Source organism: Topomyia yanbarensis, chromosome 3 (genome assembly GCF_030247195.1).
Source record: "Topomyia yanbarensis strain Yona2022 chromosome 3, ASM3024719v1, whole genome shotgun sequence".
NCBI lineage: Eukaryota > Metazoa > Arthropoda > Insecta > Diptera > Culicidae > Topomyia > Topomyia yanbarensis.
The window spans coordinates 278,202,761-278,221,256 of NC_080672.1; the positions used below are offsets into that span (position 1 = coordinate 278,202,761).

At 38.6% G+C, this 18,496-nt stretch overlaps 1 protein-coding gene across 1 annotated transcript in view; it reads left to right on the forward strand.

The window, feature by feature from the left end:
* Nucleotides 1-7,863: 7,863 nt before the first annotated feature.
* Nucleotides 7,864-18,496, forward strand: part of LOC131688934 (roquin-1) — a 42,642-nt gene continuing 32,009 nt past the window's right edge. Inside the window, exon 1 of the mRNA XM_058973569.1 lies at nucleotides 7,864-8,035. The gene's annotated coding sequence lies outside the window, so the exon portion shown is untranslated. The remainder of the gene's footprint in view (nucleotides 8,036-18,496) is intronic.

Below are 18,496 nucleotides of genomic sequence, written 5' to 3' on the forward strand. Positions count from 1 at the left end.
GAAACGTTAGAAGTATTCTACTTCAAAAGGAAAGTAAAGTAAGAGAAACCCAGAAAATCTGAACTTAGAAAGAATGAGAAGAATTTAAAATTATTATTTAGTACAAGAAGATTCCTGATGAACTTTGAACCTTAATTTATCATCCACTTGAGGATGTTACTCCATAATACCACAGAGAACAGACATATAAGCTAGAACAAACTTTCCCGAAAAACCTGTGTAAAAATTTAAATGAATATACGTTGAAAATCACCACCGCATACAGGTTTGCATCTCCATTGTATCCAAGTTTGCACGCAAGTCTCGCATAGCAAGCTAATTTCTCACACAAGATGAACACTTTACTTGTATGTCAGTTCTCAGTAATAATACTGTTATAAATAAATTTTTACGCGAAATATATCCAGCTTTTTACGTGCCATAATGGCGGTCTAAATTGTTCAGTTCGTAATACGTTTAATGACATGTAATGTATAACGTAACGTAATTTTACTTCCTCCAGGGGACCAACAATGGTTGGTTACCTAGGGTAACCATACGTCCTGTTTTCCCAGGACATGTCCTGGTCTTTCGCTGATTGTCTTGGTGTCCTGGGAAGTCGAAGAAAACGCTTGATTTGTCCTGATTGTTAACCTTCTAAATCCCAATGGCCGGCAATGTTATTAGGGACCATCCATAAATGACGTAGCATTTTTTGAGTGATTTTTAACGCCCCCCTCCCCCATCGTAGCATTTCGTCACAAACCTCGTTTTTTTTGGTCAAGTCTCCCCACTTCGAAAAATCAGAACAAAAAATAATGGCATAAAGTATACTGTAATCCTTTTTTGACGTATTGTCGAGATCCTTAGGTTGCATTAAAAAATATAAAAGGGTTGCATTTCATAAACTTCGACTGTTTTTAATAATTTTGAGGATAAGCTGTACTGCTTACACTGCATGTTCACAAGTTACGAAATCAGCCATATTTCTGCTAACTTTGCTTACTAGTACTAAAAGATATAGACTTATGTTTGATGTGGGATTTTTTTGTGGCGTGATTAACATTAATAGTGGGTATCACATCATAGTAAATATCTGACAATTTTATCTTTCTTCAGCTTATTGCCACCTGGCCAAATCTCCCCATAAAATATTGGTCAAGTCTCCCTTACATTAGTTATTGCATTCAATGTCTTGCAAATTTTAGTAATAACTATTTCAAGGTTCTAATTTATGTAAAATCATTTTACTAACGAATAAAATAATGTATGAGTGCTTTAAAAGTAATTATTCGTCGAGTAGATATGTTCATACAAAGTTTGATAAAAAAAATCACTTAACGCAAATTTATTAATTACAGATTATTTCCTACAAGGAAAGAATTTTTCATTCCAAATTTTCAAATTTACCCTAAGGGATCAAAACAAGTATAAACATATTTTTGAAAAAAAATAAGAACCTAACAGAACACGTCATACCAATCAATAGAATTCTGCGCTTGGTCCAATCTCCCCATTTTCCCCTAACATGGAACAAAAAGCAATACATCCTATGTTCCAATCCAATTCCATCCGGGTAAGGGAATTCGGGAGGGACCATCAGAGTACACTTTTGAAGCGATTTGGACAGGGAGAGCCGAGAAGACAGCTCCCTGTTGTCAACATTTCGTGGAGATCGGGCGGAGCCTCCTAGTCAAAAAAGGGAAGTTGCTGGCTAACGGGGGGCAATTTGCTAACTCGAATGCGCTAATTGCCTTACAATTTACCAGCAATTTGCTGGCAATTAGGGAGCTATTTTAAATGCAACATTTGAGCGATTTGCCGCCGTCATTTTTTTGCCGCTCTACTCGCTCTGAAATCGTCCATAGAACACGCGATTTAATCACTCTTTATTGCCTGATATGAAAATCAAAAATAATAATAATTTTCGGATTCATTATCTACTCACATAAACTTATCAGTACACTAGGTAATCACCACCAAACTATAGGAAAAATCGATGGTGAAATTTGTATTGCACACAAAAACTTACCACAATCTGGCTTTCATTTAGACTTTAAGTCAGAGATCTTGTTCCACTATACTTACACACGATTCCACAATTTCCCACATTCGTTGGATAAATTAACTTTAAACTTAAGCCAAACATGAACTGCCATGTTTGAAAAGCGCAAAAAAAATAACTAAGTCCATTTCAGCCGCCAGAAAATTTCTCTAAGTGTTGAAATTGCCTTTAAATCTCATTCGCAAATTGCATTTGTTCCTATGGGCAATTAGCACAAACGAGTTGAGTCAAACGTCAAACTGTTTAAATCGCCTGACGATGTTCGTCCGCATTTTTTTGACCGGAACGCATTTTTTTAACCGGGCACCAACACAATGACGTAAATTAAAAGGTCTGGCAGATAAAGAGATTTGCCTGCGCTAGTTACGCAAAAAAACTAAAAGGTGAACAATCCCGAAGCAACCAGTGAAAACGTCATTGAGTTCCAAAATGGCAGCAGGCGAACATTAAGTAAAACACACGGAGTAACATCAGCACCTTCCATTTTTGGTATCGGTTGATGTTAACAAACGGAAAAATTACATACACTATTAAACATTTCTTCTGCGTATTCGTGATAGCTACAATCATCTGCCAGATCTTTTGCTTTTGGACATGGCTACCAACATATACTCTATAGAGTACTTGACAATCTGTAACTGTATTAGTGTGTTCAACGGTTTGTTTTCCTCCACCTGTCATAGATGGAGGAAAACAAATCGAAAATAACTTTTCGGTCATTTTCATGATGGAATATGGCCAACCGGACGTGTACGTCCCACGAATAAGTTTTACAGCGACATAGAGCGTTTCAACACCATTATAAATACTTTAGGAGAGCTAATTCAAATGTTTAAATTGGCTGACAGTTTCATATATGACAGCTGGAGGAAAATAAACCCCCAAGTAGTGTGAGTGAAATCATTTACATAGAACTATATAGGCTTTTCTACACTCAAAAAAAAGTAAACGTTATGCCTATTGATTTTACACATAGATTTCTGCAATTAACGGAGGCATATAGACACTATTTGCTGGCACATAAACCTAATGTGTGTATTTACAAGAAATATTAATCTTACATTCACATTTCATAACTATTAGACACATAAAACCCCATTCTATAACAATATGCACATATAACTTATGTGTGTGCATACATAGCTTATACAGTTGACACATAGAAGGTATGTGTGCGCGTGATAACAATAGCATTTTTTCTTCATATTAATTTTAAGCGGTTTGAAGCAAATAGAATTAACGTTTGGATTTTTTTCAGTGTACGGCTCATGTACGTACACGTGACATGTCACAAATACTACATCACTAGCTGGTGGAAAATAATAAACAAAGCCGGCAAAAGCAAATGGGATTGTTTTCAACCAAGAACCTGCATTAGTGTTCCCGAGACCGGCCGACAAGAACTCAATCGTAACTTTATTTTTCTTCATAACGTTCTTACTCTTTTTAATGTCTTGAACGAGAAATTCTCGTTTCATTCAATGAAAAGTTACCCTTGGTGCGCATTTTGTGTGAATCATGTGAAAATCGGCATGGTTTTTAAAGATTCAAATAAATTTTTTTAAACATTTCAAACAAAACTTCGAGAATGATAACACCTTTTCCTCTGTTTACGCCAATTGAGAGTTTCGCTGTTTTTAAAAATTATGCTTGAATTATTGTCAATTTTAAATGCCAGAAGAAAAGACAGCGAGAATCAATGTGTATATACAGGTATGACGAAGATGGTACTTTGGTATTCGTAAGATGAATCTTACATGAGTGGTGTGAGTGATCACAAAATACATCGACTTGCTTTCGTCATAAGCGGACCCTACACGAGACAGGAATATTGTCAATAAAATTATTGACAAGACTGCTTCAATACATCAATCCCATTTGAATTCTACAGAATCAATATTTTCAAAATGTGCTTACACGATCAATATATTGATCAATAATTGGTTTATTGTCAATATGTCTGCTCGTGTAGGGTCCGCTATACCATTCGTTCCGCTCCAGGTAACTGGCGCCGACTAGCGGCAAGTATCTACTTGCTGCTGTCATTTGAAAACGACAGTTATTTTTCTTACACACATTGAAAATTTGACTTGTATGTCAGTTATCAGTGCTTTAACTGATTTGATGTAAACTAAAGTGCTCCTCGTTCGTATTTAAAATTAATTTCGTTCATTTTGTTACAACCAAAGTTCTTATGTTGGCTACGAAAATATGACGTCACGTCACCCTCTTGTTCGCTCTCAATGAATCGTGTGAACGCTATGACAACGACACGACCTGAAACTTAATAAAATATTGTGAAGAAAAAGTGTTCAAGTCATTTACCGCCAGTTACCGGTATATTGAGTGACCCCTTGATTCGAACAAAAAAATATTTTTTCAGCAACACTTCTTTGTTTATTGAATTTTAGTTGCTATATAGCAACCATGTTATGTGTACAAAATCAACTGCCTAGTTACTGGAAAAAAAGTTGTCGGTATCGTAAGCGCTCTCGTTCTTCTTCGTACGAGGAACCTGCAACGACGATAATTGAGGTACACAATGGAGGAATTGTTCGAAGAAACCAAGTACCGGTTGGTAGGTTCAATCGGTCGAACCGTGGACGTCTGGCAGTCGTGCAATCTACAGACGAAGACTAATCTGAGATCCGCCAGGAAGAAGTTTGATACGTTTGGACTGGACTTGAAGCCGCTGGTAACCGCCGATACATGGCTGAACCCGATCTAAGCGATGGTTAATTTGTGTCGGCATTTTTTCACTACGACCGAAAGCTGAGCTTATATGGCGAAGAATGAGTCTCTTAAGCTGGACGTGAAAATTATGCTGAAGGAACTGTTCCTTACACAACATGGAATTAAACCGCAGCGAGTTATTGGTATTGATGTGAGTGTGAGATCAAGTATTTTCCTATTGTTTTAATAACATAATTTTTCAACTTGGCAGCTCAACTTGGTCACCAAAAACAAAGTCCACATAAGTGGCACTTCTCGCAATAGCGATTGCTCAATTAAAAAAAATCGCTGGCAAAACTGGATGTTCTATTGGAACTACAAAGACTGCTCAAGCCAAAGCCGCACAGAGTTTACGAAACGGATGTTCTCTAAAACGACGATAATCCTACAGTCTCCGTTATTCAATGTTGAGCGCAAGAAGGCAATGAGATGAAAGTTCTATATTGTATGCAAAAATTTAACAAATATAATTCTGATTCCATCTAAAGCAACAAAAGGAAGAAAGATACACATCGCTCACGCTCCACTGTGGAACAGTCCTGGTGCTTAGAGATCGTACTCCGGAAATCGGTGAGAGAGGTGGTTCTTCGTATCCAACGGTATTTAACGATGTGGCGTTATCAGGATCGGAGTTGGAATCTCAAAGGGCGGGTTGCCTGCCGCAACTGAACGAACAGTTGGACAAGAGACGGTCAACTTTCTCTCAGCGTGTCGCAGAAAACAGTGTCAAGTGCGAAATTGTGTCTACGAAGCACAGATGCGAAATATAAGCGCTTTAGGAACAGTGGATGTTGTGCCTAACATATTTTTTAAAATTTCGCAGTGTAAGCACTATTATTCTGATACGTAATATTTTTCGTGATTGGGACTTATTGGGAGTCCTAACCAGGAAACAATTTTCTTCCTCAATATCAGTTTCCCACCCTGTTCGCAAGGCGTTTATCTTTCTGTCGTTCTAAAATGGAAGACCATAATTAACATTGAATGCTCCAAGCTTGTATTTTACCGGAATTATGAAAACAAATTCAAGTTGAAAGGATAGAAAATATACCAAATTTAGCTTGAGCGGCAAGGTCTACCTCAATGGGTGCTGGGTTCACGGGGATATCTTCGCGGAACTTTTCCGACTTATACTTCTTTAGCGGTTCCGGAACCTGTAGAAATAAACAAATATCAGTTTCGGTGTGATACGTTTCGAGTATTGCTCTGAGACGAGGGAAAACGGGCAGAAACTAGTGAACTTCGACCATTGCAATGCTCACACATTGTTTCGTAATTTTTATTCTTCGTTCGGCGAAACTAAGATTTTTATGGAATTTAAACTGGAAGGTTACGGACTGAAATACCGCCGCTTCAAAAAAAAACCCCCTACGCAGTACTTGAAGTAAGAGATCCTCGTACTAAATGCGAAGGATCGTCGAATATGCAGAACGTTGTGAAATTTTTCATCGTGGGAATTCGTAAAAAGCAAAGAGCCTAGTAAAATTGCAGCTAGCTAGCCTTTGCCGTACTGAGTCAGAATTAGAGAACGATATTCTTGATCATACACACATCAGCATGGAAGGCCAGATTCAATTCAAGAAGAGAACGCATCATACATTCTGCACAAAATTTCGTTTAAGCCTCTTTTTTTCTTTTGTTTGATTTTAAGAAATTGAATTTTCATATCAATTATTATTTATTGTTCGTTTACAGTGCCATCTTATCGGTAGCGGTGCGTTTGTGTGTCATGGTCCACTACATTCACCACCACCTCCGGAGCGATCAGAGTGTTCTCTGAATCCAAATAGCTAGACTTATGTGTAGACTAGATCGACACATTGATCAAGGCTTCCACGGTAATCACCAACAATGTCGACACTACTGGTTGGGATAGCAACTATCTATCGACACCACCTCCGTAAACGCTAGTGAACAGTTCGGTAAATGTGGTACAGGATTTGCACCTCTATGTATTTTAAACAGAACCCGGGATTTCAAGTCCCGTAGCAGGAAACGAGTCTGTACAAAAACGACAGTTTTCCTGAAGTGTGAACCTAACCGCAGAAAACGTTATAGCTTTCTAAAACTCTTCACACTTCTGCAGGGAACAATTAACAACATTAACTGTTCCCGACGGGAAAAAGGGTGTTTTAATAGGTTTATAATTCGGTGCTATTTTGATATCGTAGGTAGTTTTAGTAGCACCAGCGCTTTTGTTTCGACAGTTTAAAGAGACTTCAGCGGAAAATTTTCCCCGGATCAAATCCCGGCGGTGGCTCACTGAACAAACAGCCGCTGGTCCCTTATGGCGATTTCGCCAAATTTCCAGAGTGGCGTGCATTCAGTTATGGAAGATTAAAATCTCAGGCTCCTTTCAAAATACACAGGGGCTCAAATTCCATGACAGGTTTCTCGACCTGTTAACTAGACTTTATGCTTAGAATTGTCCGCTCAGGATAAAATCGCTAACCGATCATTGTGTGTATTCGGCGGGCACTTAAAGACTTTTCGTTTCGAGGTGTACTCGTCACTTTTCGCTTGTGGATGGCAATCGGAGTTTATTTCTTGATGGACAGGCTCAGCGGCTGGAATAATACATTACGGCAAAATGCAATTGATTGAAGCAATAGATAAGTAAAGAATATTGCTTACCCAGAAGCTTAAATTGACGGTGGTGATCCGTCTGATGTTGTGTCCTTTACGAGTGCAATAGTCACGCAAATGTATATTATTATAAACGATGATCCGTTTGTTTTGTTAATCTTATATTTTTCTTTGAGTAACCAAGGGTTGCACCGGTAACTACATAAACATTGTTAGAAAAAAATAACAGACCTATCGGTGCTGCTAGTTTGATGATTTTTTTTACCCAAATACCAAATTTGACAGTTCCAGTTACCGAGTCACTGAGGGGTAGTTAGATTTGTGATACACTTTCGGAATGCAAGTGTCTAGTCGTGTCGTTGGCTATGACGTCGACCCGTTGTGCTTCTGGATTGTTTACATATTTTTGGTTACCAACACTAGCAAACCGTGTGTTCTGCCGCAGCTATATATACGGCATTGATCGAGAATGACAGCTTCAGTGACAGACGAAAAGTAAGACGACAGCAAAAAGTGAAGGCGATCGCCAGTGTCAGGACAGACTAGAAACGAAGCAGAAGTGTGAGATGTGAGAGTGCGAGTGTGTGGAAAGTAAAAAAATGTCTTGAAAAATAACTTTTTTGCTTGCGCCGATTAGGAAATGTGTAATGTTTTTTAAAATTGCTGTTCAAGGTGAAAAAAGTGCCTTATTTAATGTGCTCAATGATCAAGTGCTTGATGGAAAATATTAGCCTGCTGCAGGGTGGTTGGTATGGTTGGAAAAAATGTCTCAGATGATGAAAATCTTGCCTTGCTGACTACTTCAGCGAAAGGCCACAGGTGAAGGAGAAGAAAGAGCACCAAAAAGAGCAAAAAATTAATCAGGAAGAAGAAAAATCGTGAATGGTGCGTGTGTATGAAGAAAAAGTGAATCATGACTTCCGAAATCCGGGTGGAAAGTTGGCAGATTGACAAAGCAAGAATTTCCACTAAGGGAACAAAAAATTCCTGGAACAGTTGGTGATTGTGCCACCATCGACGGAAACAATGGAATTTTCAACAACCGAATCGTAATTGCATCTATGCAATGTACGAATGGTTGAAATATAAAAAAAATACTTGCCTAGCCGTCTCCTACAGAACTATGAATTTGAATAGTGCCCCCACAAAATAGTATAGCAAATGCAAGAAGGGAACGACTGAAAAAGGCGAGCTGACACGGTCATAGTAGTCGCCTTGCAGTGCTGTAAGATTGGCTGGTCTGGTTTACACGTATACAATTCTGTGGGGCAGGAAAATCTGACTGCGGACAACTTTGGACACAAAATTTGATTTAATCACATTGTCACTGTGGCACATCAATATGGGATACAAATGAAGGAGTTGGAACTGCGAAAATCTTGCACATTCCTTCGCGCACACGAAACAGCTAGTGTCAGCTAAATTTGAGCTACGTTGCTACGCAATACTAAACATATGCAATTCGGTCTTACAATCCGCAGTTATGGTGCAAATTTGGCTTGGCAGATTTTTGTAGATCAATTTACACAATAAGCACACCAAGTAGTACAAAAGCTGCTTTTTGAAACTTGCTCAAACACTGCCGTATGACCTTTTTTGCTATGAAACTTCATCGAACTAATATCGTTTTCCTTTTTACTTGGTGCTATAGCGGTAATGTGCAATTTCAAAAATGTCATCGCAGACTTATTGCTGTGAATTTTGGTTGCAAATGGAACTAAAACGTTTCTAACCCAATTTTGTTGCTATAAAATTGAAATAAAATTTGCTGATTCTTTCACTACATTGAATTTTTTTGTGGAATATGTCAAACGTAGTGTATATGAGCCCTTAATAATCTCATTAGTCAAAATGTCATACTATTTCGTTGATAACTCGGCCAACTGTCACTAGATTGCGCTTAACATCTTTGCTTCGTTCCTAAAAAAACAATACAATGACAAATCTTGGCTGGAAAATGTAAAATACTTGCGATTGAGCGAAGTGAGAAGTCGAGTACAATGCATCCTTATTCATCCTGCCATTTGAACTACGAACAGAATAAGCTGCCACTGCTCTAACTAATTATGGTTTGTAATTTAATGCACGATTTATCGTTTATTGTGGATGTCTGCAATATAAGAGTGGCCTGCATAGACCAAATCAATCGGTAAATATAGGCCCAATAAATGTCCTTTCAAATGAAATCCATTTGAGCTTAATCGGATTTTTTTTATAAAAAGATATATTCATTTGGATAACAATCCTAAATTCTATTTCACCTTTGAGATGCAGTAAAAAATCTAATTCTCTTTCTTAAGACTTAATATTTTGAGAAAATTCTAATCAACTTATTCACAAATGGCCTGTGTTAAGCCAAAGAGGACCAAGCGCCATTTTGAGGTACTTTATCTAAAATCGCTTTAACATTCAATGTAACACCAGGAACTCTAATATCTATTATGTTTTGGGAGCTCAAATAGCAAACGAAAGCAAGCAAGTGTTCTTTGACTTTGTACGTAAATGGTAAGTTATCGAAAAATGAATTTTGGTACGAAAAATACACGAAAAAAATGATGGCGCTTAGCTCGGTTTGGCTTAACGCAGGCCAAATATACAAAATTGATTTATTAAAAAGCCAAAATGAAATTTCGAGGTTTTATCCAGCGGGCGACACTGTGCGTAGTGACAAAATTCCTATTCAAACCGCTCACCTAACAAACCCCCTTGGTCTTTGGAAAGACTTTTCTGAAGTAGGTCACTTTTTAGATAAGCAGAATTTCGAGATACAGCATTCTGTATTTTCCGTTTTATGGTGATGCTATACTTTTTGAGGTATTGCAATACTTATAGAAGAGATTTCAAGCTTCGATAAAGTATTGTGATGAGTTATAGTTTGTGAAGTAGAATGGAAATCTAACGATTCGTTAACAGAAGTATCATTACAACTCGTGAAGCTGAATTACTATCTGTGATAGCTTTATGATGGATACATTCTCTGAAAGGCAATATTCCGATATTTTGATTAAAGTGCCAGCTTTTTGCATGCTAGGATAATGGGCTTATTTTTGAAAAAAAGCGTTCAAATGGGGGTGAATTACCCGGGGAGGGGCCCGAATTACTCCAAAAAAGGACGAAAAAAACTTTTGCAAATCTTCGGCAAGCGCTACCATGCGCATTCCATAAACCGGACCAATTTGTATATAACCTGTTAGAAAATCATCCAATATCGATGTTAACCTTTCGGCAGACGCCCTAGTATACTGAATGTGCACCATTCAGACAATCAAGCGAATGTCATTAGCCCCTACTCGTTCAGTGAGCCATTCACGTGACTTCAGGAGTGCCGGACATAAATATTCCAACTATGTATAACTTCTGAGCGGACAAACGGTTTTATCGTTGTTTTGTGGGTGAAACCCAACCCTATCAGAATAATTTATAACATAGCAAACCATTTTTGCCCATAGTCACGTCATACGAGTTCAAAAACAGGATAGGAATATAATCAAAATCAGCAATAACTGTTAACAATGTATTCACAGCTAGTTGATCTCTTCGGAAAGTTGCATGTTTCGTTCTGATAAAAATATCTTGAAAAATTGTTAACGCTTAAAATTAGAACCAAAAAAGTTATAAATAAAATAAGAATTTAAGAAGATCATCATAGAAAACGTATACATAATTCGATTACTGTGAATGACCGAGATAAAATGACTTCCGCAAAATTTATAAAAATACTCCTCCTCTACAACTTTGTCGAGAGTTAAATTTATTTTTTTTTGGTCTGCAATGATTTTTTTTTAAATAATGTTTCCAAACATAGTGTTTTGTACACACACACACACACGAACATTGTAAAATATGTAAAATCGCCAATATGCACAGTTTTGAGCCCAATGAATTAAGTACCTCATGCCAATTTTGGGATTATCGGGTTTGGGGTTCGGGCAAATTAAACCCAACCATTGCTTGCCGGTGTAGTCAAGAAAAATATGTCACTTGATTCTACTTTTCTTTATAGAATATGCATTTTGACATACATACGTCGAAACCGTTTCATTGATCGCTGGGGAAGTGAATTAATTAATGAACTCGTGCAGTAAATCGAAGAGAGTAGTGATCTACAAAAAGAAGATACATATTGAATTGCTATCTCCGAGTTATAAATACGTTTGCATTAAAACCATTGTATACAAAAGCCATGGTACGATCGGAGTTCCTTAGTGTAAGCATTTTAATCTCCACGATTTTAAAGAATTGACGAAAAAATACGAAGATTTTAACGCTAATGATGTTACATAAAGAACTCATCAGACAAACATTCGACACCAGTTTGACCATACTAAACTGTAACGCGGGTGGCGTCGTGAGAACTGTCCAGTAGAAGTTGGCTACAACTTAGGGCTTCAAATTTTTTTCGAGCTTACCTCAAATGTCGACGTTTCATGCATTTTAAAGAAATTTGGAATTGAAAATGCAAAATTTCTGAAATTTTCCTTTTTCTCAGTTCCTGCGGGATCAGGAATGATCGTTTGCTGTCAATGTGGTTAAAGTGACTTTGGTTAGCAGTTAGTGATCTAGACCTAAAAACCCAAGTAATGTTGCACCTGTTGTAATAAATTTTGCATTTAATTCTCTTAAGACAGATGTCTTCCATTTTTTTAAACTTGGATTATTGAGGTTTTAACCTTAAGTTTATTCGCCTCTTTTTTCGGTTTGGAAAAATACCTTAAGAAAAATTTGTAACCCTATGTAAGGTGTCGGGAATCGAACTCAGGTGAGGCAGGTACAAGGCAATCGATTTTCCAACTACGCTATGCGCGCCACTGTCTTCTATTTAAGTTCAATGATTATTATATGAGTGGAATCAAATGGACATTTGTCTTAAGAGGGTTAATTTTGATATTCTACTAAGTCCCTTAAAAAGTTTTACTTTTAAAAATTGTAGAAGTTTTACATCATTTTGATATCATCAGGTCTTACAGAAATTAACTGTGTGACCACGCGTAACTCCGGAGCCGGAAGTTGAATGGAAATTTACAAACTTGTTTCGACCATATCCGAGTAACCGGTGTCAGATTATTGGTCACATATGCACACACAGACATCTCTCCACACAAACCCACGTACATGGTTCAATCTCAACGAACTGAGTCAAATGGTTGAGATTAGGTTGTCGATTTTCAGAGCGATTGCGTAACCTTTCTACATGAGAAAGACAAACAGGTTTAAGAAATTTCATGTATGATCGCACTTTTCAACTCCTATTTTGGGAACCAGAACTCCAATCCAAATGAAACTTGATGGCAGTCTTAATATACCGTTCATTTGAGACTAAGCTTATGAAAGTCATCGAGGCGTCCGGTTCTGTCGGAATTAGTCAAAGAGGGTTTAATTTTTGCTTGTGGCATCAGCATAATGAATTTAAAAAATATTTTGTTATATTTTGCTTCATTTAGCTGATATCGGTTTATAGGAGAATTTCATGAATTTTAAAATTTCAAATTATCGACTCGTGAGGAAAGACATGTACCCTATGTATCCCTATGTAGCCAATATAGTTTTTAGCTTATTTGAAGTTCAAGTAATGACCTTTCGAGTGCAACTCAGCTCATCGCTCGACTATTTGACTGACGCACACTAATTTTTGATTGCCCATTATCAGCAACATTTTGCCGAGCCGAAATAGCACCAATACTTTCAGTAAAATATACTTCGGTAAAAACTCGGCAATGTTCTGTCCAAACTTATGCTTGATTTACTGAAACATAGTAAATGAATGTATAAATTGCCGATTTTCAACAAATATTTAATTTTACTGATGATCAGTAGAAAGTAAATTTGCAATGGTGTAGCATTGTCAATAGGGGCATTCCACGCATAATTTACTACTCCAATTGTTTTTAAATACATTTTTGTTCGGTTTAACTGTAAGAAATATTCGACACATCTTTTTTATTTTAGTGTAGTAGGCGGAATTCTCGAGATATTTTGTCTCGAATTTCAATGTGTATAGAAAACTCCCTCCCCTAGGTAGACGAATTTGACGGTATTGCAAACATTCTCAAGCATATTTGTACATCAGTTTTAAAAAACCTCTGACAGACAATTGCTTTAAGATGGTTATTGCATTACGCCTCGATAATGGCGCATCGGAGAGACCGAGAGGGCTTATGGGATTTTTCATGTTTTGTTTTTTTGTTTCATGTTTGAATCCACATAGCGGTGCAATTGTGCCTTTCTCAATCATGAACACTAGATTTTTTTCGTCAATTATATCCATTAAAAACTTTCACATGAATATTGAAATTTCATGGGGTCACTCATTGAAAAAAAATTTGAGTACCGGCTTATATGGGAATTTCATATGTGACCGGACGGTTGTCTATATTTCCGGAACCATATAAGCGATGTGCACGAAATTTTATAGACTTCTGTGGGGATAATATTGCTATTCTGTATTTGGAACTAAATTAGTGAAAATCAGCCGAACCATTTCCGGGAAACTGATGTAAGTTTGTTAATTTTGAAAGATGGCCACTTTTTCCGGAGACTTCCGGAACCGTCTATGGTGGTCAACGTAAGTTCGTTTGGTCGTCAATGACCTAGAACTGCAAATGTAAGTTTTTTGAGAGACATTTTAGCGACATTTTTACCTTTTTTACTTTCATCGGATTATCGGTTTGAATCGGAATTTGCTTTGTGACCATACGCCACAACCCGTAACATTTACCGGTATAAAGCACCTTTCATGTGAGACTAAGTTTGGTTGAATCGGAATTCCAAGCAGTTGTTGCAGTTAAAATCAACATTTTCTGCGTGATCGTACTCATCACCCTATAATTCCGGAACCAGAAATCGGATCCATTAGAAATTCAACAGCAACAGCGACGGGACCGTACCTTTGATTTGAGACTAAGTTTGTGAAAATCGGTTCAGCCATCTCTGAGAAAAGTGAGTGACATTTTTGGTCACAGACGCACATCCACGCACCACAAACACACCACAAACACAGACATTTGGCGTACTCGACGAACTGAATCGTATGGTATATGTCACTCGGCCCTCCGCTAAAAAGTCGGTTTTCAGGGAAATTACAATACCTTTCTATTGAGAAAGGCAAAAATATAAATAAATTGGGTTGATCTCACCAAATTTTCTCTGGATGTTCTTCATAAAGTTCAGGCTTCAAGCACCAGGTTCCGCCACATTCGCCGTGTACGCCGATGGTAATTTTTCGACCACTGCAGGCAGACATTCCTGGGGCTAGATAGAGCTATCTCTGACCGAGTGTCACATATGAAAGATCCACGGGGATATGAAGGCTGTCGAGAATTTGCACTTTCATTGGAACCGCACAGCTGCGCTGCTATGGCATTAACAGATGCCTTATTCATGTCGCTCACCCTGGTGACGTCCGATCTTCAAGGTACAGGACTACAGCCGAGTTTACATTACATGTAGCCTTTGTTGCCTTTACGAAGAAATCCTTCCCTTTTCAGCGAAAAGTTATCATCGAATATCCTTGTGCCATATCGTCGCTGTTGTGCTATCTTATGATAAGCGCCATTTTGCACATTACGAGAAAAACAATTTTTAAAGTTTGATAATGAATATCTCGAAACTTATAAATGGTATAAACAATTCAAAGAAGACAATTGATGCTTCTATCTATTCTGTATTAATTTCCCAAATATTACGAGGATCAGTTGATTGTGTTACGAGTTTTTACAATAAATGTAAACAAAAGTCGCACTTACACGTGTCATAGGTGTGTATTGATGACAAAATTTGTATGGCGTGCCATTATCGTGCATGGAAAATTTTGCATACAAATAAATCATCAATAATTAACTTTTATTTATATCTTTGGCTTCAGTTGGTCTATAAAGAATCGACGGGATGCATTTTGAAGGAAATGAGTCAGAGAATCTAGAAAAAATAGTTATTTTTGGTTACAGTGTTGCCAAATATGCTATATTTCCAGTTCAAAACATAAAATGCATTTTTCTCACAATTCGTATATTTTTGTTTTAAAAATGATTATGCCACTGTGTGTCTCAGATAGTTTTACATATAAAAACATCTTATACATCAAGATAATTTGAGCCAATCCCCAGACACAGTCATTTGAAACAAAAAATTAGAAAATTCTCAGCACGTTTCTCGCTGTATCTCAGTAACCAAGCAGAATGTCAAAATTCTGTAAACCCCACTTTGTAGAGATTTTTTAGTTAAGTAATGTGGCATATCTAACTCAGTTTACCCCAAAATGGCGTTTGTCATAAGATAGCACAACAGCGACGATATAGGATAGCTTGAACTCGGCTTATCCACGTACAAACTTTTCTAATCGGCAACTACCTTTTCAATTTTCTGGAGCGTATTAAATCCTGAATTTGTCAAAAAATAAAACTTACAAAAATGACGGCACCGAAAGATTGTTGCGTCCAATACGCATAGCTACTATGATCCAATTCACCACAATTAGTTCCATTTGTGTTCGCTACAAAATACTTTTATGTTAAAAAATCCTAATTTGTCCTGTTTGTTTCTGGAAACTATGGAAAACAATTGAATACAGGAATCAAACTCTCCATGTCCATACGGATTACTTCCAGTTTATTCAGAGTCTGGAACAATTTCCGCACGATCATGAACCGGTCACGTTAGGAAACCATTATCCTCCGTCCTAGCAACTTAGGTTCATACATTCAGTTGGACCAATTAAAAAAATTTAGCTAATATCCACTAGACAACATCTGACATGGCGAGATGAACGGGAACTCTAGTGATGTGGAAGATCTTATTTTCTCCTAGCATCTGAACCGTATACAGAAGAATAAATTTAAAAAACAAATTTCCATGTGTATGAAAAATTCTTTTTTCTATCACTAGCACTGTAATAACTAAAGAGGATGCAAAAAAGTATTGCTTAAAGTATATTAAAACGTAATGTTTATTTAATTAAAAATTACTTGATTACTTAAGGGGTTACATACCTTTTTAATGCGAAAAATGTCTAGAAAGTATGATTTTACGTAAAGGCATAAAGCAATGCTTTCATTACGTCAAGCTTATAGTAGTTTGGTAGTACATTTTTCAGTTAAATAAACAAGTATAAGTTTATAAAAATATACTGATATTTTTATAAACTTATACTTGTTTATTTCATACTTTTTTATGGTGGAGTTACGGCTTTTTCCCCGAAACCCTTTTTTATTTACGAGGTTTGCGGTGATCACGATTGAAAACCAATAGAACGGTGGGAACTTTGGTCGTAGGCTGACAGGGAAGGGGGGGGGGGGGTTTCTGCTGCAAGCCTGAGCGTCTGATCTCCAGGAGGAGTGGCTCAAAACAGCGCCTGTTCTCCACGTTAGGGGCGGCTGATTATCGTTCGAGTGCCATTGAAGGACTCTAAGCTCAACTGTGCACTATGGTCCTCCAGAAAGTTAAAGGGTTGGTGTCAGGCCCTGCGAGCGAGCCGTAAAAAACCAGCGCAGCGAAAAGCAAACAAGATAAGAATGCGAACCGATACTCATGGCGACGACCACTGCGACAAAAAGGGACTAGCGATTGGAAGCTCGGAACGTGGAACTGCTGATCTCTCAACTCCATCAGGAGCACCCGCGTGCTCACCGATGTTCTCAAGGACCGCGGGTTCGGAATCGTAGCCCTGCAAGAGGTATGTTGGACAGAATCTATGGTGCGAACGTTTAGAGGTAATCATACCGTCTACCAGAGCTGCGGCAACACACATGAGCTAGGGACAGCTTTTATTGTGATGGGTGATATGAAAAAAAAACAACAACATAGCTGAGGACATTGTCGGGTACGAGGAAAGGAGACGACGGAACGATTGGTTCAACGAGGAGTGCAGAGCGATTTTGGAGAAGAAGAATGCAGCTCGAGCGGTCATGCTGCAGCATGGAACCCGACAGAATGTAGAACGATACAAATAGAAGCGGAGGCAGCAGACGCCCCTCTTCCAGGAGAAAAAACGCCGCCTGGAAGAAGCGGAGTGCGAGGAAATGGAACTGCTGTGCCCTTCTCAAGATACCCGGAAGTTCTACCAGAAGCTCAACGCATCCCACAAAGGCTTCGTGTCGCAAGCCGAAATATGTAAGGACGAGAGCCTGCTGACGGACAACCGTGAGGTGATCGAAAGGTGGAAGCAGCACTTCGACGAGCACCTGAATGGCGAGGAGATGACCAAGGCAACGGAGGATTCAACTACGTCAGTGCAGTTGAGGACGGAAATGTACCAACTCCCACGTTGAGGGAAGTTAAGGATGCCATCCAACAGCTCAAGAACAATAAAGCAGCTGGCAAAGATGGTATCGCAGCAGAACTCATCAAGTTGGGCCCGGAAAAGTTGCCCACTTGTCTGCACCGGTTAGTAGTCAGGATCTAGGAAACCGAACATCTACCGGAGGAGTGGAAAGAAGGAGTGATCTGCCCCATTCACAAGAAAGACGACCATTTGGAGTGTGAGAACTTCCGAGCGATCACCATTTTGAATGCCGCCTACAAAGTGCTATCTCAGATCATCTTCCGTTGTCTATCACCTAAAGTAAATGAGTTCGTGGGAAGTTATCAAGCCGGCCTCATCGATGGCCGATCGACAACGGACCACACCTTCACCGTACGGCAAATGCTCCAGAAATGCCGTGAATACCAGGTCCCAACGCATCACCTGTTCATCGACTTTAAGGCGGCATACGACTGTAGCAACCGCGTAGAGCTATGGAAAATCGTGGACGAAAAAGCTTTCCCGGGAAGCTGACTCGACTGATCAAAGCAACGATGGACGGTGTACAAAACAGCGTAAGGATTTCGGGTGAACTTTCCAGTCCATTCGAATCTCGACGGGGACTGAGACAAGGTGATAGACTCTCGTGTCTACTATTCAACATCGCTCTGGAAGGTGTGATGCGACGAGCCGGGCTCAACAGCCGTGGCACGATCTTTACAAAATCCGGCCAATTTGTATGCTTCGCGGACGACATGGACATTATCGCCCGAACATTTGGAACGGTGACAGAGTTGTACACCCGCCTGAAACGCGAAGCAGCGAAGGTCGGACTGGTGGTAAATGCGTTCAAAACAAAGTATATGCTGTAGGCGGAACCAAAAACGACAGGATCCGGC